Source organism: Pelodiscus sinensis, chromosome W (assembly GCF_052426305.1).
Source record: "Pelodiscus sinensis isolate ZL-2025 chromosome W, ASM5242630v1, whole genome shotgun sequence".
NCBI lineage: Eukaryota > Metazoa > Chordata > Testudines > Trionychidae > Pelodiscus > Pelodiscus sinensis.
The window spans coordinates 12,880,470-12,903,128 of NC_143084.1; the positions used below are offsets into that span (position 1 = coordinate 12,880,470).

General features: G+C 50.5%; 1 protein-coding gene across 6 annotated transcripts in view; it reads right to left on the reverse strand.

The window, feature by feature from the left end:
• The window catches only part of LOC102460042 (hypermethylated in cancer 2 protein), a 186,886-nt gene that overhangs the window by 10,513 nt on the left and 153,714 nt on the right, over positions 1-22,659 (reverse strand). For 2 of the 6 annotated variants that reach the window (XM_075897818.2, XM_075897817.2), the window contains 2 exons: positions 17,250-17,414; positions 8,009-8,152 (listed from right to left, as the gene is read on the reverse strand). The exons of 2 other annotated variants lie outside the window; for them this stretch is intronic. The gene's annotated coding sequence lies outside the window, so the exon portion shown is untranslated. The remainder of the gene's footprint in view (positions 1-8,008; positions 8,153-17,249; positions 17,415-22,659) is intronic. 2 more of the 6 variants (XM_075897821.2, XM_075897826.2) reach the window with 1 other exon arrangement.

Sequence of the window (22,659 nt, forward strand, 5' to 3'; positions counted from 1 at the left end):
AAAAGCATTTTCGGAAAAGTGCATCTAGATTGGCAGGATGCTTTTCTGCAAAAGCACTTTTTGCGGAAAAGCATCCGTGGCCAATCTAGACGCGCTTTTCCGCAAAAAAGTCCCGATCGCCATTTTCGCAATCGGGGCTTTTTTGTGGAAAACAGAACTATGCTGTCTACACTGGCCCTTTTGCACAAAAGTCTTTCGGAAAAAGACTTTTGCCCAAACGGGAGCAGCACAGTATTTCCGGAAAAGCACTGACAATCTTACATGAGATCGTCAGTGCTTTTCCGGAAATTCAAGCGGCCAGTGTAGACAGCTGGCAAGTTTTTCCACAAAAGCAGATGATTTTGCGGAAAAACTTGCCAGTCTAGACACAGCCCTAGAGAGTTATATTGGTATGAAGTCACCCTCTATCAGTAAAGCTTATTACTATAAGTACCTTTCCACAGAGAGCTGTACCAATTTAACAATATGTTTCACATCAGTATAGTTAAAGCAGTACAGGAATGGAGTATAGACCAGCCCTTGGAATTCTAAAGGAAAAGAAGGATCAGGGGTTGACAAAGTCTGAAGGTTCCAATGCACTGACAACTCTACAGAATACTCCAAAATAGTCTCCTTCTCATTGGTCTGCATCTTGCTTCATACAGTTCCCTCCATGCTCATATGCCATCCAGAACGGACTTGAAAACCTGCTTCCACTAGGTCTCTCAGCATTACAAGCTTCTCTCCCACTCCCAGCCCAGCTGTCCTGTCTCATTTAAATGGCTTTCTCCAAGGAAATGAGCATTGAACGTAGCAATATTCTGCTAGCAGCAAAGGGTGTGGTGTTCTCTTTTTAAGCTTAGTAAGCTATGGGTATGTCTAGACTGCATCCCTCTGTCAGCAGAGGGATGCAGATTAGGCAGGTCAACTGCAGGAGGCATAAGGGATCTGCTGAAAAAGGCTTTCTTTCTTGACAGATCCCTCTCTAGACTGCTGCTTTTTGCTGACAAAGTGCTGAGTTAGCAAAATGCGGTGGCCATTTTTATGCAAATTAGGCACGGTATATTTAAATCCCTGCTTCATTTGCAATGTCGACCTGCCTAATCTGCACCCCTCTGCCGACAGAGGGATGCAGTCTAGACATACCCCTAGTTACCAGTTCATGTTTTTTGTTACTTGTGCTTCCCCTTACCACAGTACGACCCACCTCATCCAGCTGGGTCAAACTTTGACAACATCTTTCAAAAACATTTTTTCCACAATCTCGAGGTTTGAAAAAAAAATCCACTCTACCCCTAGCTAGTGATGAATGGTAAGGGTTCCCTGGCAAGGGCGGTGGGCCTGTACCATTCATTTCTATGCTATGCTGGCTTTCACTGAGCAGCTGAGCGTCTAGTCTTTCTGCCTGTATAGAAAGCCTTCCAAAAGTAAGCCAATGCAAAAAGAGTACAAGATTCATTTTTTACATGTGGCTCATAGGTTGATCTGACAGTGAGTAGATGTTTGGTCAAATTTTCAAGACATGTTCAATATCCATGTTCATCCAATCCAGTGCCATGTGTACACATACTTTTTATTTCAATTTAAATACCCAAGGCTACATTCACTGGTACATCCTGGCTGTTCTGTGCTGTTTCAGCAACACAAGGCAGCCAGAGCGTACTGGTGAATCCAGCCTGTACTGTGCAGAAGTTTAACACTGTTCTCAGAGACAGGTGAATGCAGGCCAGCCAATGGGGTGCGTGGAGGTGTGTATGTGTGTTTCAAAGGGGGCAGCTGCCCCAAGGCCCGGGGCACCTAGCTGCCACTTCTGCTACTTCAGCAGCCCCCTTTGAATTGCCGACAGAACGCCACTCAGCATGGCTCTGAGGGCTGACTGTCCCGCCCCTGCCTCTTCAGCCTTCTGGGGCTACATAGCTGGCCCCCCACACCTTGCCCCAGGGCCCGTGGAGGGGTGGAGGACAAGGAAAAAAAACCCACAAGCTTGAGCAAAATAGGAATTATTCATTTCTTCTCCCCTCCCCATATGGCATTTCTGTCTGGCAAAGCTGCATGAAAGCCCTAGGAGACCAGGGTCTCCACTATTTGATAGTGACAAGCACTTTAAAAGCTCTGTATGCTGCAATTAGCCATACTGGAGAGTTGCAGCACACATCCAATTTGTCTGGTTTTCATGGCTTGTTTCTGGAATTCTTGATTAAATGGAAGAGACAAGCAACACCCAGGCACCAAATACCAACATTTATCATCTAGTCATGTAAACTATCATAGAATCATAGGACTGGAAGGGACCTCGAGAGGTCATCGAGTCCAGCCCCCCGCCCTCAAGGCAGGGCCAAGCTCCACCTACACCATCCCTGACAGATGCCTATCTAACCTGTTCTTAAATATCTCCAGAGAGGGAGATTCCACCACCTCCCTTGGCAATTTATTCCAATATTTGACCACCCTGACAGTTAGGAATTTTTTCCTAATGTCCAATCTAAACCTCCCCTGCTGCACTTTAAGCCCATTACTCCATGTCCTGTCCTCAGAAACCAAGAGGAACAAATTTTCTCCTTCCTCCTTGTGACACCCTTTTAGATATTTGAAAACTGCTATCATGTCCCCCCCTTAATCTTCTTTTTTCCAAACTAAACAAGCCCAGTTCATGAAGCCTGGCTTCATAGGTCATGTTCTCTAGGCCTTTAATCATTCTTGTCGCTCTTCTCTGTACCCTTTCCAATTTCTCCACATCTTTCTTGAAATGTGGCGCCCAGAACTGGACACAGTACTCCAGCTGAGGCCTAACTAGTGCAGAGTAGAGCGGCAGAATGACTTCACGAGTTTTGCTTACAACACACCTGTTGATACAACCTAGAATCATATTTGCTTTTTTTGCAACAGCATCACACTGTTGACTCATATTCAACTTGTGGTCCACTATGACCCCTAGATCCCTTTCCGCCATGCTCCTTCCTAGACAGTCGCTTCCCATCTTGTATGTATGGAACTGATTGTTCCTTCCTAAGTGGAGCACTTTGCATTTCTCTTTATTAAACCTCATCCTGTTTACCTCTGACCATTTCTCTAACTTGCTAAGGTCATTTTGAATTATGTCCCTATCCTCCAAAGAAGTCGCAACCCCACCCAGTTTGGTATCATCTGCAAACTTAATAAGCGTACTCTCTATCCCAATATCTACATCATTGATGAAGATATTGAACAGTACGGGTCCCAAAACAGACCCTTGAGGAACTCCACTTGTTATCCCTTTCCAGCAGGATTTAGCACCTTTAGCTTCAAAAGGATCTCACCAAGCTAGGTGATTGGGCAACAAAATGGCAAATGAAATTTAATGTTGATAAATGTAAAGTAATGCACATTGGAAAACATAATCCCAACTATTCATACAATATGATGGGGACTAATTTGGCTACAACTACTCAAGAGAGAGATCTTGGAGTCATTGTGGGTAGTTCTCTGAAAACATCCACTCAATGTGCAGGGGCAGTCAAAAAAGCAAACAGGATGTTAGGAGTCATTAAAAAAGGGATAGTGAATAAGACAGAGAATATCTTATTGCCTCGCTATAAAACCATGGTACGCCCACATCTTGCAGACTACATACAGATGTGGTCGCCTCATCTCAAAAAAGATATCTTGGCATTGGAAAAGGTTGAGCAAAGGGCAACAAAAATGATGAGGGGTTTGGAAAGGCTGCCATATGAAGAGAGATTAAAAAGACTTGGACTTTTCAGCTTAGAAAAGAGGACACTGAGGCTATGTCTAGACTGCAGGCTTCTTTTGGAAGAACCTTTTTTTGGAAGAGATCTTCTGAAAAAACTTCTGAAAGAGAGCATCCACACACAAAAGCACATTGAAAAAGCCATCTGCTTTTTCAAAAGATAACATCCACACTGAATGGACACTTGCTTGCATGTAAGCTGTGATTACTATGGACGGAGTGGCCACCAGGGCACCTGTGCTTTTTCCTCTTCTTGCGAAAGAACTCCCTCTTCCCCGTCCACACACACCTTTTTCTGAAAGAGCTATTTCGAAAAAGGCTTCTTCCTTGTAGAAAGAGGATTACCAATACCGGAAAAACCCCTCTGTTCTTTCAGTTTACTTTCGGAAGAACGCAATTGCAGTGTTGACGTAACGCAGGTTTTTTCAGAAAAACGGCTGTTTTTCTGACAAAACTCTGTAGTGTAGACATACCTTAAGGGGGATATGATAGAGGTCTATAAAATCATGACAGGTATGGAGAAAGTTAATAAGGAAAAGTTATTTACTTGTTCCCATAACATAGGAACTAGGGGTCACCAAATTTAATGAATAGGCAGCAGGTTTAAAACAAACAAAAGGAAGTTTTTCTTCACACAGTGCACAGTCAACCAGCGGAACTCCTTGCCAGAGGATGTTGTGAAGACCAGGACTTTAAAAGCGTTCAAAAAAGAACTAGATAAAAGTTATGGAGGTTAGGTCCATCAATGGCTATTAGCCAGGATGGGTAGCAATGGTGTCCCTGACTTCTCTTTGTCAGAGACTGGAAATGGGTGACAGGGGAGGGATCACTTGATGATTACCTGTTCCGTTCACTCCCTGTGGGGCGTCTGGCATTGGCCACTGTCGGCAGACAAGATAATGGGCTAGATGGACCTTTGGTCTGACCCAGTGTGGCTGTTCTCATGTTCTTATAGCCAGGGCTTGCCGAACCGCGGCGAGCCCCGCTCGCCAGCCGCACTGTCCGGCGATCTGCGCTTGCACAGATCGCCCGAACCCAGCTCTTCCGAGTTACAATCTACTTGCCACGGGCGAGTAGATTGTATTATTTGTCGAGCCCTGCTTATAGCTATATCGGTATACTGTACTAGCAAAAAGCTCCTAGGGTACGTCTAGACTGGCCCCTTCTCCGGAAGAGGCATGCAAAGCAGGCAAGTCAGAATAGGGAAATCCGCGGGGGATTTAAATATCCCCCGAGGGATTTGAATAAACATGGCCACCGCTTTTTTTCCGGCTTGGCATGCCTCTTCAAAGTAGGAATAAGATCCTCCGGAAAAGGGCTTTTTTCCGGAGGATCGGGGCCAGTGTAGACGCTCTTTTCCGGCTTTTCTAAAAGCCGGAAAAAAGTGGCGGACATTTTTATTTAAATGCCGCGGGGGATATTTAAATCCCCCGCGGATTTCCCTATTACGACCTGTGAAATTAACATGCCCCTTTCAGAAAAGGGGCCAGTGTAGACGAGCCCCTAGTGTGTGGACACAGATTAGATCAGCAAAACTGCACTTTTCCTGGTACAGGTTGAACCTCTCTAGTCTGGCATTCTCTGGTATGACATCCGTGGTTCATCATGATTGTAGTTAGCCGGATGTCCACTTATGGGTGTGGCCAAGTTTCTCACGGTCCCAGAAAGTTTGTTTACAACCACTAGTCGAGGCTCTCAGTGTTCTGGGCTGTTAGAAGACATTTAGGGTTAAATTGGAGCTAAATGAGGGTATGTCTACACTACAAAGTTAATTCGAACTAACAGCTGTTAGTTCGAATTAACTTTAATAGGCGCTACACATGCAAACTGCTAGTTGGAACTTAATTCAAACTAGCGGAGCGCTTAATTCGAACTAGGTAAACCTCATTCTACGAGGACTAAGCCTAGTTCGAATTAACTAGTTCGAATTAAGGGCTGTGTAGCCACTTAATTCGAACTAGTGGGAGGCTAGCCCTCCCCAGCTTTCCCTGGTGGCCACTCTGGCCAACACCAGGGAAACTCTTCTGCCCCCCTCCCGGCCCTGGAGCCCTTAAAGGGGCACGGTCTGGCTACGGTGCCAGGTGCAAGCCTGCCAGCACCCAGCCAGCAGACCCTGCACCTGGCACGGATCGAGCCAGCCACCCGCTGCCACCCAGCCCTCCCCCTCTTCCCGGGACCAGGCTGGCGGCTCCCAGGAGCCTGCCTGGGTCCGCAAGAGGCGGACGCCCACCCGGTCTAGTGCAGACATCGTGGACCTCGTCCACGACCTCCGCACTAGGCACAGGAAAGTGGCCGTCTAGGGCAGGAGAGCTGCCAGCCTGGCCACCCAGGAGCAGGTTTGCATGAAAATCAGGGTGGTCCAGTGAGACCCCTGACCCTGAGCTTACAATGGCCGTCCTGGGTCAGACCAAAGGTCCATCTAGCCCAGTAGCCTGTCTGCCGACAGCGGCCAACCCTAGGGACCCTGGAGGGGATGGACCGAAACAATGACCAAGCCATTTGTCTCGTGCCATCCATCTCCAGCCTTCCACAAACAGAGTCCAGGGACACCATTTCTACCCCCTGGCTAATAGCACTCCATGGACCCAACCTCCATGACTTGATCTCACGTCCCTTTAAACTCTGTTCCAGTTCTAGCCTTCACAGCCTCCTGCAGCAAGGAGTTCCACAGGTTGACTATTTGCTTTGTGAAGAAGAACTTTCTGTTATTAGTTTGAAGCCTGCTACCCATTCCTTTCCTTTGGTGTCCTCTAGTCCTTCTATTATGGGAACTAATGAAGAACTTTTCTTTATGCACCCTCTCCACACCACTCATGCTTTTATAGACCTCTGTCATATCCCCCCTCAGTCTCCTCTTTTCTAAGCTGAGAAGTCCCAGTCTCTTTAGCCTCTCTTCATATGGGACCTGTTCCAAACCCCTGATCATTTTAGTTGCCCTCCCCTCTCCCACCCTCTCTCTTCCCCTCTCCCACCTCCTTTTCCAAGTCTCCCTGAGTTTTGTTCAATAAAGAGAGTTTCTATTTTTGACCACACGTGTCCTTTATTTTGTACATCAGGAAGGGGGGCTAGGGAGGGGTAAGTGGAAGGAGGTGAGGGAGGAATGGGGTACAAGCCCCCGATGGGGAGGACTGGGCTGGCTCTGCGGGCTCCTCAGGGTGGAAGCTCTCCTGAAGCCCCTTGATTGACCCCCCCCTCCGGATGTCAGCCTGTGGCAAATGCAGCTGGTCTGATGGCCGAGTGCTGTGATGTGCCCAGTGTGGGCACTCAGGGCACTCCAAGCCAGGACTGCTTTGCAAGCGGGGCACCCCTGAGAACTGTCTGTCCGGGGTGGGGGTCGGGTCTCTTTAAGCGCAGCCCTCGGCTAGCCTGAGACAGCATCTCCACGCTCTAAGTCCTCATCTGATGCCCTGCCGGCACTGCTTCCGGCCATCCTTAACCTCGGTTCAGGGTCCACTCAGTGTGGACATGCTAGTTCGAATGAGCAAAATGCTAATTCGAACTAGTTTTTAAGTCTAGATGCACTAGTTCGAATTAGCTTAGTTTGAATTACCGAATTCGAATTAAGTTAGTTCGAATTAGTGCTGTAGTGTAGACATACCCAAGTTTCTTTTGGTTTGGTATCTAGTGCTGGGATGCCTGGACATGGAGCATGAGGGCAAAACAAGCTCAGCAGCTAGGGACCCCTGGCTTCTGCCCTCAAAATGTGAAACAAGGAAAAGTGAAAATGTTTGAGGATTCCTGCAGCACCTTGTCCCCCTGCCCAAAAGATAACAAACCATGCCAGATACCTGCTGCATAGAAAGCTGCACATGTGTTTTTCTGCCCCAAGAGGGTGAAGGATGCAGGGGTTCTATAAGGCTAGTATGGCTATGTCTACACTACAGAACTTTTCCAGGGTACCAGAGGTATCCCGGAAAAGCTCTGCCATGTCAAAGGAACACATCTGCTTTTCCGAAAAATTTTTTGGAAAAGTGGACATGGTTTTTTTGGCATCCCTGTAAACCTCTTTCTACGAGAAAGATGGGATGTTCTGAAAGAGGGTTTTCCCCCCAACATTTGGCCCCGTGTAGATGGGCCAAATGTCAGAAAAGCCTCTTTCGGAAGAAAAGCAGAAAAAGATATGCAAATTGAGTATCTTTTTCCAACTTTTCTTTGTAGTGTAGACACAGCCTATGTTTTGACAATACCAGGAAAACAAAGGGACTCCAGGTCAGCATAAAGCTGCAGCAAAACAGGAGCACCTTGCTAGGTGTTGAAACTACGAGCGTTAGAATGCAGGTTAACCACTTTGTTGCCGCTTACCATTCCAGGTACATTGGGCTAAAGGCACCTCCATCCAGTGCTGCCTGACGTGCCAGGTACATCCCATGATGTTCCATTGAAATCACAACAGGCCATCAATAGAACGTGGCTGCACAGATGCTGAATGAAGAACCAGCAGGGACACTGTTAAATGCAATTGAGAAAGTGCAATCAAAATTGAAACGTACATTTCAAGCGGCTACCTAATTCACAGACAACAATGGCTTCTATCATTAACCCTCTCTTGGACTATCATGCAGTAGCACCGTAGTGTAGATGCTTCTTATGCTGATGAAAGAGGCTTTTCCATCTACCTAGTTAATCAAACCCTCCAAGACAGAGCAGGTAGCTTTGTTTGCACCAGGGATTAGATCAACTTAACTACAGCATTCATGGCACAAAAGTGTTCACAGCCATGGATGAGGAAGTTATGCTGATCTTATTTCTAAGTGTAGACCAGGCCTCAGCGTACCACAATAAAAATGGAGCTCATTGATTATTTAGGACTTTCACTGTGTCTCAGTGAATTCATGGCAAACTACACCATGGTTCTCAATAGCTTTGAAACAGAGGCATGTTTCACACCTAAAATGTACATCAACCTAATTACATTGTACAAAGCTGTGAAAATGTCATGTCCTGTGCAACCTAGCTGAACTTCCTGAAGGGAGGTTCCAAAGAAGATGGAGAGAGGCTGTTCTCAGTGGTGGCAGGAGGAGGAGAAATGGTCTCAAGTTGCAGTGAGGGAGGTCTAGGTTGGTGTAGTGGGTTGGAGTGGCCACCCACTGACCCCTGAGGGGGACACGCCCCTCCCTGAGCCTTGGTGGGCAGCACCTGACCCTAACAACTCACCTGGGAGGAAGCCAGGGGGCAGGGCCAGGGATATCAAAGGCCTGCCCAAAAGGCCAGTCAGGAGCCAGCCAGCAAAGAAGCCTCCCCAGTCCAACCAAGTGAGGAGCCAGCCCCTGGGGAAACTGACTGGCCTGGGCTGCCAGGCCCATTGCTGGAGGACTACCTGGAGAGTCTGCTCATCTGGTGGGAGGACTCCAACCCTCGCTGCCCAGAGGACCTGCTCTGGATCCAGGTACAACCCGAGGGGGGGAGACATGGAACCGGCCCAGGGATAGCCGACCTTGGTTTGGCAGAGGGTCAGTGGGCTGCAGTACGGACCCTCACTGGCCCAGCAACAGAAGGTCAACGTGTTTTGGACCTGGATCCCTGCTGACCCAGCAGCCGACTGCTTGGCTGCTGTTAGGGCCCTGGGCTGGGATGTGGTGGTGCAGGGAGGGCTCATGTCCCCCCTGCCACCCACCAATCGGGTAGCAGTCTGCCCCTCCTCTCTGCTACCACAGGCAAGGTGCCTGAACCCACCCGTTGAGAACTGGTTTGTTTGACTGCAGCCCCGCCCTGCACTAGGGCTGGGCTATAAACTGTTTTGTTGCTGCAGCCCCGCCCTGAACTAGGGCTCAGACTTAGTCTGCATTGTGGCTGCCCCACCTTGACTCAGGGCTTGGGCATATAAACTGCTTGGCTGCAGCCCTGCCCTGCACTAGGGCTGCGACTCATAACTGCATCCCGGTACTGTCCAGTTGCCTGTCACCCCTCCTGGACATGGGGCTGGGCCAGAGGATGAGCCTGGGAATACTGTTGACCTGCCCAGAGCAAGGGTGAGCGTGTAAAGCCTGGGTAACTATAGACAGGGTGTGGTGTAGTGGGTTGGAGTGGCCACTCACTGACCCCAAGGGGGACACCCCCCCCGTGTTGCACCCCACTGGGCTACAGTTGGATATTAGGAAAAACTGTTTCCCTAGGAGGGTGGTGAAGCACTGGGATGGGTTCCCTAGGGAAGTAGTGGAGTCTCCATCCCTAGAGGTGTTTAAGTCTCGGCTTGACAAAGCCCTGGCTGGGTTGATTTAGTTGGGGTTGGTCCTGCCTTGGGCAGGGGGCTGGACTTGATGCCTCCTGAGGTCTCTTCCAGCCCTAGGATTCTATGATAGCTAGCTCACCATACTCTCCTTTGTTGACAGCTAGGTTGATGGAAGAATTCTTCCCTTGACCTAAGCTACCACCTCACAGAGAAAAACCCCTTCCATTGTTGTAGGTAGCACATTAGTGTTGCAGATGAATGTTGCTGTATATTAAAATGTGTAATTCCACCCATTCTTGCCCCCCCCCCCAATTATGTAGCCTCCCCATTTTAAGTGACTGTTACACAGAATGCTCCAGGCTTGTGCACTCCTATAACTGCAGAACCTCCTCCCTCAAAGTTACCACAATCAAGTAAAGAAGGATTACTGGGAAGGATAACCCTTTAGAGGAGACATTAAATACAGGTCTCTTTATAGGACTATTTGTAGAAGAGGTATGCCACTTGTGAAATCAGGGAAGTAATTAAAACTAAATTTTGCCTCAAATTGGAGGAGACGCTGCAAAGCACTTTTAGTGCTGTGACATGGTGAATTTTGTCATCATCAGGGTATACAGTTGCACAATATGTCTGGGCCTGATAAACCAGGGGTTCAAGGACAGTTGGTCCCCAACTGATTTTTCTGTGGCTCAGTAACCCTGAGCCAAAAAAGTTTCCACACCCCTGCCATAAAGAAAGAAAACATGGGAACCTTTTGTGTTGGACATAAATTAATATTTTACTTTATTTAAAATGAAGTTTGATAAACTAACATGAGAAAGTTAAAGTGCTTAGTTTGTTTAATAATTTCAATTAATATTTCCTTTCTTAGGGTATGTCCGAACTAGCGGGGGTAATGTAGTCATCCGCAGTTGCAAATGAAGCCCGAGATTTGAATTTCCCGGGCTTCATTTGCATGATGCCGGCCGGCGCCATTTTTAAATGCCGGCTAGTTCGAACCCCGTGCCGCGCGGCTACACGCGGCACGGACTAGCTAGTTCGGATTAGGCTTCCTAATCTGAACTAGCTAGTCCGTGCTGCGTGTAGCCGCGTGGCACGGGGTTCGAACCAGCTGGCATTTAAAAATGGCGCCGGCCGGCATCATGCAAATGAAGCCCGGGAAATTCAAATCTCGGGCTTCATTTGCAACTGCGGATGACTACATTACCCCCGCTAGTTCGAACTAGCGGGGTAGTGTAGACATACCCTTGCTGGTTAAATTAAACTGTTCTCCCTAGCTGCAGCACTAGCAAAATGGCTTGGGTGTAATTATATAATTAATGGTGCGTTTCCATTAGCAACTGGTAGTCCACAGAAAGGTTTGCAATGAGCCAGGTGGGCCACAGGCCAAAAAGTTTGAGAACCACTGTGTTAGGGGGTTGGGCCAAAGTGGGCCTCATCCTCCCTGATTGGATCCACCTCGTCATCTCCAGCCTATTCTGGCCTGCATATTTATACCTGCCTCTGGAAATTTCCACTACTTGCATCTGACGAAATGGGTCTTTGCACATGAAAGCTTATGCTCCAACACTTCAGTTAGTCTATAAGGTGCCACAGGACTCCTCGCCGCTTTTGCAGATTCAGACTAACACGGCTACCCCTCTGATTCTTGACATCCAGTTCTAGTATTCTATGATTCTATTTCATAAATTTCACAGCAAAAGAAAAAAAAATTGCAAACTACAAAGCTTTCCCAAGAGGACATAAAACCCTAGCCTAGCTTGATAGTTACTCATGGACTCAAAACCTTGCCCAGCAACACATTATACACTGGCACACCTCTAGTTCTTTCGTGGGAGTAGTTGCCACCATGTGCAGGGACAGGGAACCCCAGGAGCAGCTGCTGCCGTGTGCGGGGTCAGGACCAGGGAACCTCAGGAGCACAGCCAGGTAAGCGAGCCAGAGGAGGTCAGGCCTCCAGGTTCTCCCGGGGCAGCAGCCAGGTGGGGAGCCCCAGGAGAGCCTTGACTCCTGACCTCCCCTGGTCTGGCAAATTCCCTTGTTTGGGACTACTCCAATCCCGAGGGTGCCAGACTAGGGAGGTTCAACCTGTATTTGCCAAGCATGATGGACCCCAGGGATGTAGCAGAACCATGAAACAAAAACCACAGGAGGAGCAGGTAGCAAGCAACAGATGCTGACACTCCTACAACTTGCAACTGGCTGAACAAGCTCACTAAAACCTGCATTTTGACAAAACCTATCAGACAAAGGCAGCCCTAAATCCAAGCAGTCATTTGACATGGCTTCTATTTCAGAAAGGCATGCACATATAAGCAGGAAACACCCCCGAAGCCAGAGGCACAAACTCTGTGGGTGTTCCAGGTCTGGAGCAGCCACAAGGAAAAGTTACTGGGTACTGAGCATGCACTGGAAGCCTAACTGACCCTCCCCCTTCTCCTGCACATATTGCTTGCTGGTGGTCCTGCAGACCAACTCCTTCCCTGCCCTCCAGCGCTTCCAGGGCACCACAAACAGCTGATTTGTGGCATTCAGGAAGCTCCAGGATGGAGTGGGTGAAGCAGGGATGGGGTGCACTTGGGGGAGGAGGTGGGGAAGAGGCAGGGCAGGGGCGGGCTCTTGCAGGAAGGGGCAGGGGTGGGGCAGGTGCAGGGCTTGGGGGGAAGGATGGAATGGAGGCATGGCCTAGGGTAGGGGGGTGTTGAGCACCTCCCGCACCCCCCCAGCTAGAGAGGAAGTTGGTACTTATACCTGAAGCACCTACCTGCCAGGTCCATTTTGTATGCAAAATTCTCCTGGATTCTTAGGCTAAGTCTACACTGCAGGCTTTTTGCGCAAGAAGTTTTTTGCAGAAGAGAGCTTCTAGAAAAACTTCTTGCGCAAAAGTATGTCCATACCTCAAAAGCGCATTGCAAAAGTGATGTGCTTTTGCACAAGAGCATCCACGCTGCATGGATGCTCTTGCACAAGAAAGCTCTGATGGCCATTCACAGAATGGCCATCAGAGCACATGTGCTTTTTCGGATAGGCTCTTTTTGCGCAAGAAAGCCCTGCGTTTTTGCACAAGAACTCTTGCACAAAAAGGAGTTATTCCTCGTAGAAAGAGGTATACCTATACTGCAGAAAGCCCTCTGTTCTGCCATTCTACTGTAAATTTTCTTGCACAAAAACGCGCTTGAGGTGTGGACACTCTGTGGGTTTTTGCGCAAAATTGTGCAAAAACCCTGTAGTGTAGACGTAGCTTTACAGCCAGAGAGATTTGAGCCTTGGTATAACAGAGTTCTTCCCTTTAAGACTTACCTCTTTCAAAAGCTTTCACTGGTTAATTCTTAGGACAAGAGCTCATTCTGAAGTGGTCGGCTCCTTAAGGACTGCAAAGATTACATTGAATAGGAAGAGGAAAGACCTCTAGTCCTGGGAGGTGGCACCAGGGAAGGACTCTTGCCTACAGCAAGTCAAAGGATCAAGGTTTCCCCTTCCTGCCCTGGCTTGCTATGTTTTACCTTGGGATGGCAGGCTAGGGGAGTGGGCACATAATAGCTCCATGCCAAAGCTGGCAGGTGACTCATGAGAGGTGGAAAGGAGTCTAGGAGATACCTTGCCCATTCATGGGGACAGAATTTACCATACTTTTTATCTCAGAGCCCCAAGAATGAACATATTTTCTCTTTGTGGTGTAGGCTTAACTTTGAAGTCGAAAACCTCCAGGCAGGCAAGTTTCCCCTTTAGCTACCTCACGCTGCAAAAACTAGTGTGATCACCAAACTAATCTTCAGGTACAATGGCAACTACCACCAGCAATGTGCCTTCCTGACCCCCACTGCATCACATAAAATCAACATCCAGACTTCACAGCCATGAACTAACTTATAAAACAAGAGAGCTACATTCATCAGCCCTGTCATTCGTTCTCCCCTCACCTACTTCACACCCTTCCCAACTGGGTACTGGAGGAGAAACACAGAAAACCCCAGAGAATCCAAGACCACACACTGCAGCGTAGCGAAGCATCCGGCCAGGAACACCGTTAATGACATGGATCTGTGAGATGAACAGGCTGCTTATGGGTGCATCTTCCATCCGTTACTTATAGACTATTAACAATCAGTGTTAATGATTGTTTCATCTGATTTGAAAGTGGGTCCTGCACACGCAAGTAATAACAGATTTCAGCTGAATATTCAGAGTAAGAAGAAGGCCTAAAACAAAAGCCCGTGCAGCATAGGCCTGGTTTGAGGCCTAGCTAACTGGACAAAATATGGCTAAAAAGCAAAGCTAAGCTGTGAGCAAGAGGCAGGCCCCTGCTCACAGAACTTGGCACAAACAGGGCTGAGAGTGCAAAACATGAATTGGTAATAGGCCCAGGTGTACACCAGTAATTGGTGCTAGGTACCAACTGTAAAACAGTCATTGGTACTGGTCATAAGTGGAAATCACATGGTACCACCAGCTCATTAAAAAAGACCTTGGTACCCACTCCTCACAGATACAGACCCAGGTTCAGGAAAGGGCCTAAAATGACAGCATGATGGCTAGAGGTGATCTAGTCCAGGGCTACTCAACTTTGCAAGCCCCGGGGGCCACAATGATACTCACAGCACATGCCGAGGGCCACAACTTAAGTGTGGTTGCATGTACATGGAAATAGCTTCTCTCACACTGACGGGCATGAATACAAAGGTGAAGGCAAGACTACACAACACACTGGCCCCATTCAAGTCAGTTCTGCTGATATTAATAAAATGCAACATTTACCCGATTTCCACCCATACGACAGCACTTTTAGTGAGCAATGACAGTCGAGGAATCTAACTACTAAAACACATCAACAGAAGACCATTATATTGGCTACTTTTTTGTTTTGGCTCCCACCCACGGGCCACGTGTTGAGCCCCACGTAAATCCAAACTGCACCGCAGGCTGCAAACAAACGGGCTGCCGGCCTCATACCGCATGTTGAGTAGCCCTGATCTAGTCAAACCACAAGGTACAGGGTGATGGGTGGTATTTAAGTAGCATCGGAGGGTGGCAACCTGACATGTCAGGAGTGATGTGTAACTTGTTTGTGCCTGTATATAAAGTGGTGTCTTGGGGGACAGTCTTTGTCCAGGTGGGGGGCAGTGGGAGTTTCCCACTGTTTGAGCTGAGGCCATTGTGTGAGTACATATGTGTGGTGGTTCAGTAGAGTCTACTGATGACTACTACTGTACTTGGCTTTACAATAAACCTGGCCTGGCACCTTCGATCCTTATCTGATTTGTGGTCTTTGGGGGCCCTCTTGGGGTCTGCGGTGGTCATTGGGCCCACATCATCAAGCACACATGCAAGCAGCCTTCTGGTTATCATCCCTGACAGAGCTAGAGACCTGTTTGGATGCCATGGCAGTAAATCCTGACCCCTCCTGAATAACTACAAAATCCTATTCCAGCGTGAACACAAATCCTCATTGAATCCCAAGTATGACTATCCCTGCAGTGACAGTAAATAAAGAGATGGTCAGGGATGGGAAAGGGGCAAATATTCCCACTGTCACAAGAGAAGAGCTGGACACCCTGGAAGCAGTGGCTGCAGAGTTTAGTTGGCAAGGGAAGAGAGGAATATCAGGTTTTAGATTCTCAGCCCTGGTCTACACTTAAAATGTAGATTAATCCAGCTACATTGCTCAGGGCTATGAAAAATTCATAACGCCTGAGCACCAGTGTTCTCTCTAAGCTGCATGGCAGTACAGTTTCACAGGTGATTAATCAGCCCCACCCAGTCAGAGGCTCAGGGCTCTGTGCATGGAGCTGACTGACTGGCTGAGACTGATTAATCACCTGTGAAGCTCTGCTGCCCCCCAGTTTAGAGAGAACACTGTTGAACACCACTATTAAGCTAAACTTGGCCCCAAGTGCAGATGCAGCTACATCAGTGGAATTCTTCCATTGGCTGTTCAGGGAGATGGATTTAGTGCACCAACAGAAAAAAGCAGTTCTGTTGATGCAGGCAGCATCTACTGTACAGGAACTCCAGTAGCATAGTTGCAGCAGTAGCTCTGGTGTAGACTTACCCTCACAATCCAGAGGGGGAGGGTGCCCCACTCAATCTCTGGGGCTCTCCTTTGCCTGACTGTGGCTGTATCTACCCTAGCAAACTTCATAGCTGTGACTCCCCTATCTACTACCTCTTTCATTGTTGCACTTGCCAGTAGAGAATTAAGAGTTATAAAATTTGTTCAAGGCATTGGAGTGCTGAGGGTGTAATATAACAGGGGTCTGGGTGCACCACTGTGAGGGTCCAATCAGGGCAAACTGCTTAGAACCAGGACTACTTACAACCCAAGACTGGGGTCCTCCTCTATAAGGCACCAAACCAGTCACAGAGCATTTCAGCTGCCAATCTGGCCAGCAAGAAGTCTCACAAGCAAAACCCCTTAGACACCCCAGCTTCACCTGTGCCACAACCAGCACCACTCCTTACACAGGTGAGAGGTTGTAAAAACCAATCTTACTGACTCTGAGCAGGTTCTCCCAGGCTGTGTCTACACTGGCATGAATTTCCAGAAATGCTTAAAATGGAATACTATTCCGTTTTCAGTTTTTCCGGAAAAGGAGCATCTACATTGGCAGGCTGCTTTTCCGGAAAAGCCCTTTTTCCGGAAAAGTGTCCGTGGCCAATGTAGATGTGCTTTTCTGGAAAAGAGCCCCGATCGTCATTTTCCCCGATCGGGGCTTTTTTCTGGAAAAGACTACTCGGCTGTCTACACTGGCCCTTTTCTGGAACAGTGTTCCGGAATAAGGACTTATGCCCGAGCGGGAGCAGAATAGTTTTTCCGGAATAGCGGCTGATTTTGTACAGTAGAGCATCGTTGCTTTTCCAGAAATTCAAGGGCCAGTGTAGACAGCTCGCAGCTTATTCCAGAAAAGCAGCTGATTTTCCGGAATAAGTGGCCCAGTGTAGAGACAGCCCCAGTCCCAAAGGACCAGCCACAGTCCCAGGTCAATTTATACCTGCAATCTTACCCACAAGAGCACTTGTGGCCAATCCTTTGGAATCTAACATCTAAAGGTTTATTAATAAAAGAAAGAAAAGACTGTTAGAGAAAGCACATTACATACATCAGTCACCAAGTTCTTGATGCAGGCTCTTAGCAGAGATGGAATAAACTGCTATCTGAAAAGTCTCTGGAGTACAGCCTTTGTTAGGATGGGTCAACAGATCCTTCCTGGCTCTCTGTCCCTAAAAAAGGCATTTCTGGAGTGGTGAGCAGGAGTGAAGACAAAGATGGAGGCATCTCCAGGATCCTTTTATAATCTTGCCCATGCAGAGGGAAATCCATTGTTTTCCTGAGTGATGGTACTTACCAAAATGGAGCTGATCACATGATCAACTCACCTGTCCGTGTCCTTTTTATGCAAACAGCCATGGGGTACCTCTTGGTTTGCAGGTTCCCAGCAGAATTCCTCAGGTGTCAATTGGCAACACTTAAGGCCCATTGTCCATGCAGCACAGCTATTCACTGAGTTGCCACCCCTCACAATAGGTGGGCAACACCGGCTGCTATCTCCCAGAGACAAAATGTTTAAAATATAAGTACAGAGCCCATATCCAAAACTTCACATACAGAAATCATACATGTATATGAGTAGCAAACAGAATCAGCATAGCATAAGCTTTCATTAGACACCTCACTTGTCCCACTTTGCACAGGATTAGGGACAAACACACAACAGCTGTACTAAAACTGAGCTTGAAGGCAGTGACAGGAGGGCTGAGGAGTGAAGGTACCTGAGCACATTTTGCATTGCCATAGGAACAGAGACCAACATGTCATAACATTTCTACATCCTGAAGACCAGAGAGAAAGCACAGAGATTGGGTGTCCCCAACATACAGAGAAATAGATTTGGTTAGGTATGAAGTTTTTGCCTAGACCCAGATGGTTGTGCAGCTAGTGATGATGTAATGCACTAAACATCAAAGAAGTCATCCATAGAATCTTAGAACACGAGAACTCGAAGGGACCTTGCAAGGTCATTGAGTCCAGTCCCCTGCCCTCACAGCAGGACCAAGCACCTTATAGATCATCCCTGACAGGTCCATCTAACCTACTCTTAAATATCTCCACAGATGGAGATTCCACAGCCCCCCTGGGCAATTTATTCCAGTGTTTAACCACCCTGACAGTTAGGAACTTTTTCCTAATGTCCAACCTAAACCTCCCTTGCTGCAGTTTAAGCCCATTGCTTCTTGTTCTAGCCTCAGAGGCCAAGATGAACAAGTTTTCTCCCTCCTCCTTATGACACCCTTTTAGATACCTGAAAACTGCTATCATGTCCCCCCTCAGTCTTCTCTTTTCTAAACTAAACAAACCCAATTCCTCCAGCCTTCCCTCATAGGTCATGTTCTCTAGAACTTTAATCATTCTGGGTACGTCTACACTACAACGTTAATTCGAACTAACTTAGTTTGAATTAGTTAATTCGAACTAAGCTAATTCGAACTAACGCGTCTAGAACTAAAAACTAGTTCGAATTAGCGTTTTGCTAATTCGAACTAGCACGTCCACATTAAGTGGACCCTGAAGCGGGGTTAAGGATGGCCGGAAGCAGTGCCGGGAGGGCATCAGAGGAGGACTTAGAGCGTGGAGATGCTGTCTCAGGCTAGCCGAGGGCTGTGCTTAAAGGGTCCCGACCTCCACCCCAGAAAGACAGTTCTCAGGGGTGCCCCGCTTGCAAAGCAGTCCTGGCTTGGAGTGCCCGGAGTACCCACACTGGGCACATCACAGCACTCAGCCATCAGCCCGGCTGCACTTGCCGCAGGCTGCCATCTGGGGGAGAGGGGGCAATAGGGGGGCTGCAGGAGAGGTTCCACCCCAAAAGCCCGCAGAGCCAGCCCAGTCCTCCCCATCGGGGGCGCGTACCCCATTCCTCCCTCACCTCCTTCCACTTACCCTTCCCTAGCCCCTTTTCTTGATGTACAAAATAAAGGACAATTGTGGTCAAAAATGGAATCTGTCTTTATTGAACAAAACTGGGGGAGACTGGGAAAAGGAGGTGGGAGAGGGGAAGAGAGAGGCTGGGAGAGGGGAGGGCAACTAAAAAGATCAGGGGTTGGGAACAGGTCCCATATGAAGAGAGGCTAAAGAGACTGGGACTTCTCAGCTTAGAAAAGAGGAGACGGAGGGGGGACAGGATAGAGGTCTCTAAAAGCAGGAGTTGGGCGGAGAGGGTGCATACAGAAAAGTTCTTCATTAGTTCCCATAAAGAAGGACTAGAGGACACCAAAGGAAAGGAATGGGTAGCAGGCTTCAAACTAGTAACAGAAAGTTGTTCTTCACAAAGCAAAGAGTCAACCTGTGGAACTTCTTGCTGCAGGAGACTGTGAAGGCTAGAACTAGAACAGAGTTTAAAGAGAAGTGAGATCAAGTCATGGAGGTTGGGTCCATGGAGTGCTATTAGCCAGGGGGTAGGAGTGGTGTCCCTGCCCAAGGTTTGTGGAAGGCTGGAGAGGGATGGCACGAGACAAATGGCTTGGTCACTTTCTTCGGTCCATCCCCTCCAGGGTCCCTAGGGTTGGCCACTGTCGGCAGACAGGCTACTGGGCTAGATGGACCTTTGGTCTGACCCAGGACGGCCGTTGTAAGCTCAGGGCTCAGGGTCGGGGGTCTCAGTGGACCCCCTTGATTTTCATGCACACCTGCTCCTGGGTGGCCAGGCTGGCAGCTCTCCTGCCCTAGACGGCCACTTTCCTGTGCCTAGTGCGGAGGTCGTGGACGAGGTCCACGATGTCCGCACTAGCCCAGGCGGGTGCCCGCCTCTTGCGGTCCCGGGCAAGCTCCCGGGAGCCGCCAGCCTGGTCCCGGGAAGAGGGGGAGGGCTGGGGGGCATCGGGTGGCTGGCTCATGGCGTGCCAGGTGCAGGGTCTGCTGGCTGGGTGCTGGCAGGCTTGCACCTGGCACGGGCATCGTAGCCAGCCTGTGCCCCTTTAAGGGGTCCGGGGCTGGGAGGGGGGCATAGAGTTTCCCTGGTGTTGGCCAGAGTGGCCACCAGGGAAACCTGGGGAGGGCTAGCTTCACACTAGTTCGAATTAAGGGGCTACACACTAGTGTAGCCCCTATGAAAGTTAGTTCGAACTAACGTCCGTTAGTTTGAACTAACTTTGTAGTGTAGACATACCCCAATTGAGGCCTAACCAGTGCAGAGTAGAGCGGAAGAATGACTTCTCGTGTCTTGCTCACAACACACCTGTTAATGCATCTGTAGCCGGTTAGGGCTCACAGAGGGGCTCCTCTGGGTCAGTGGGCGCCCACTCTGTGCCCCACTCCAGAGAGGAAGCAGCAGGGTGCAGCTGCTGCCCCTTCTCTCCTGCCTTTCCCCGTTCCTGCTGCCCTGCACCGGCCAGAGCTCTCCCCACCCCACCCAGCCACCACCTGAGGCCTCCATGCTGCTGGACCTGCTCTCCCCAGACACTGCTACTTCCCACCACCACCACCACCACCACTGGCTGCTGCTGCTGCTGCTGCTGCTGCCGCCTGAGGGGGGAGGGAGGGCCTACCGGCTGCCCTTCCTCTCCCCTCCGCTCCGGAGGAGGAGGACCACACCAGCACCCACCATCATGCAGTGGCCTTCCCCACCTGGCTGACACTCACCCGCTGCTGCTCTACCATCTGCACCCCACCGAGGGAGATGAGGACCACTGGTTGGACTGTGGAGGGGGTGTGTTTGTTGGGACTGAGCCTCTTATCTGCTCTTGGGGTGGTGGTGGACAGACACCAAGAGGGGGGCGGGGGGAGAGGCGTAGAGCCCTCCCCCCAGTCCAGCTGCCCCCCCCATTCCACCCCCCCCACAACCCCCTCCACCAACCCTTGCACCACCAGGACCCCCCTCTTTTTTTTTCAACATTTGAGACTGTGCCGCTGCAGCAGTGGGCAAGGACTGAGCCCCCCACAAGTGCTCGTAAGTGTGCTTCCCCTCCCCCAGACTCGGCCTCCCTCCCTCAGCAGTGTTTGGTTGGAGGGGGCCCCTTCACCCCTGCTCTCCCCACTGCAGAAGCCTTGCCCCCCCCGCCCTGTTAGCCAGTTCTGTTTCTCTCTCCCTCCTTGAGTTTGCTGGCCAGCCCGGCCCAGCCTCAGTTTGGTTTACCTGCCCCACCCGCCTTTAGCTTGCTGCACTGTGTGTCCTGCTTCCTGGACCCTGCCCTGCCCCGCCCTGTCCCACCCCGCTCACCCAGTGTCCCCGCCCCCCTCAGCCTCTCAGTAGTCTTCTGGCCCCACCCAGAGTACCGGTCCCCGCCTCGAGCACTTGTGCCCCTCCCCTTCCCCCCTTTTTTTAGTTAGCCCCCCTGCACATTGCACCCTCCCCTCTTGACAGCCCCATAGTCTTCTTTCGTACACCAGTGCAGCCGGAGGAGCCAGCCCCCTCTCTGCACATGTTACCTTGCCCCCTGCCAGTCATGCCAGCACCCTCCTCCCCTGCTTCCAGACTTGCAGGGAGGAGTTGTTGCTGGCTCCAGACCCCTTGGTTCCCTGCTTCCAACATATCCCTGTTGGCGCCCTCCCTCCTCGCAAATAGTCAAGTGGGAGGGAGCGGCTTCTCCCCCCCCACCTAATCGCGCCCCTCCCTCCCTCCCCAGACGCGCGTCCTCACCCTTCCCTCTAGTGCTCCCCTCCCCTGCAGTATTCCTATGAGGAGGAGTGGCTGCTAGTTCCCCTTTCCTCAGGTTCCCCACAAACACCCAACAGCTCAGTGGGAGGGAGTGGTTGCTTCCCCCTCCCCCTCCCCTTCCCCTCGCTTTGCGCCCTCCTCCTCTGCCACAGCTTTGGCAGGGAGGAGCGGCTGCTAACCCTTCCCCCCGCCTAGGTTGTCCATCCCTGAAACCAGCACCCCCCTTCTCTTCAGCCCCCCCCCCCCCGTTCATTGAGGCCCTCCTCCCCTGCCTGTCATTTGGTGGGGAGGAGCGGTTAACCCCTCCCCCCCTCCCCGCCATCCGTACCGCCTTCCACCCTCTCCCCACGATGAAGGAGGCCTCTGCCCCTGTTGGTCCCATGGTCCCCCCACTGCCATTGGCCCAAAAAATGCTGCGGCTGACCTCCCGGCCCCTGGCCCGAGCTCCTCCACTGCTACGGCCGATGCCGCCCCCCCCCCCCCCCCCCCCACGATATGTGCGGGCCCTCTACCTCGGCCGGCAAGAAAGGCCGGGGAGGGAAGAAGGGCAAAGGCCGTAACTCCCGTGGCCGAGGCCGCCCCGCCCACTGTGGCCCAGACATCTGCCGCAGCCCCTCCTTCCACTGTTGTTCCTCCCACCGGATCTGGGGGTGGTCCACCTGCAGCTCCCAGAGCATACGCCCAGGTGGTCGCTGCCACCCCCCCCATGTACCGTGTCATCTGCCCCTACTGCCGCCTCCAGTTCCATTCCTGGTCGCCGCCTCGCCCCACGTCAAAACCTACGTGCGGGTGTTGGCGAGGGTGGTGGGGGCCTCGGCCATGGTGGCAGCCTCCAAAATGTACGGCAAGGTTGTATCCGCCGCCCAGGAGGCGGTGGAGAGGGGCCTGGCGGTGGGGGGCGTGCACGTGCCTCTCGAGCCGTTGGAGGACCCGGGCGTACGGGTGGTCCTCACCTCCGTCCCGCCCTTTCTCCCCAATGCCGCCCTGCTGTCTCCCTCTCCACCCTGGGGAAGCCAATTTCCATCATTGGGCTGCAAGGACCCCGCCCTCCGCCACGTCCTGTCCTTCCGCTGGCAGGTACAGCTGCAGCTGCTGCCGGCGGCGCGTGGCAGGGTGGCACTCGAGGGGTCCTTCCTAGT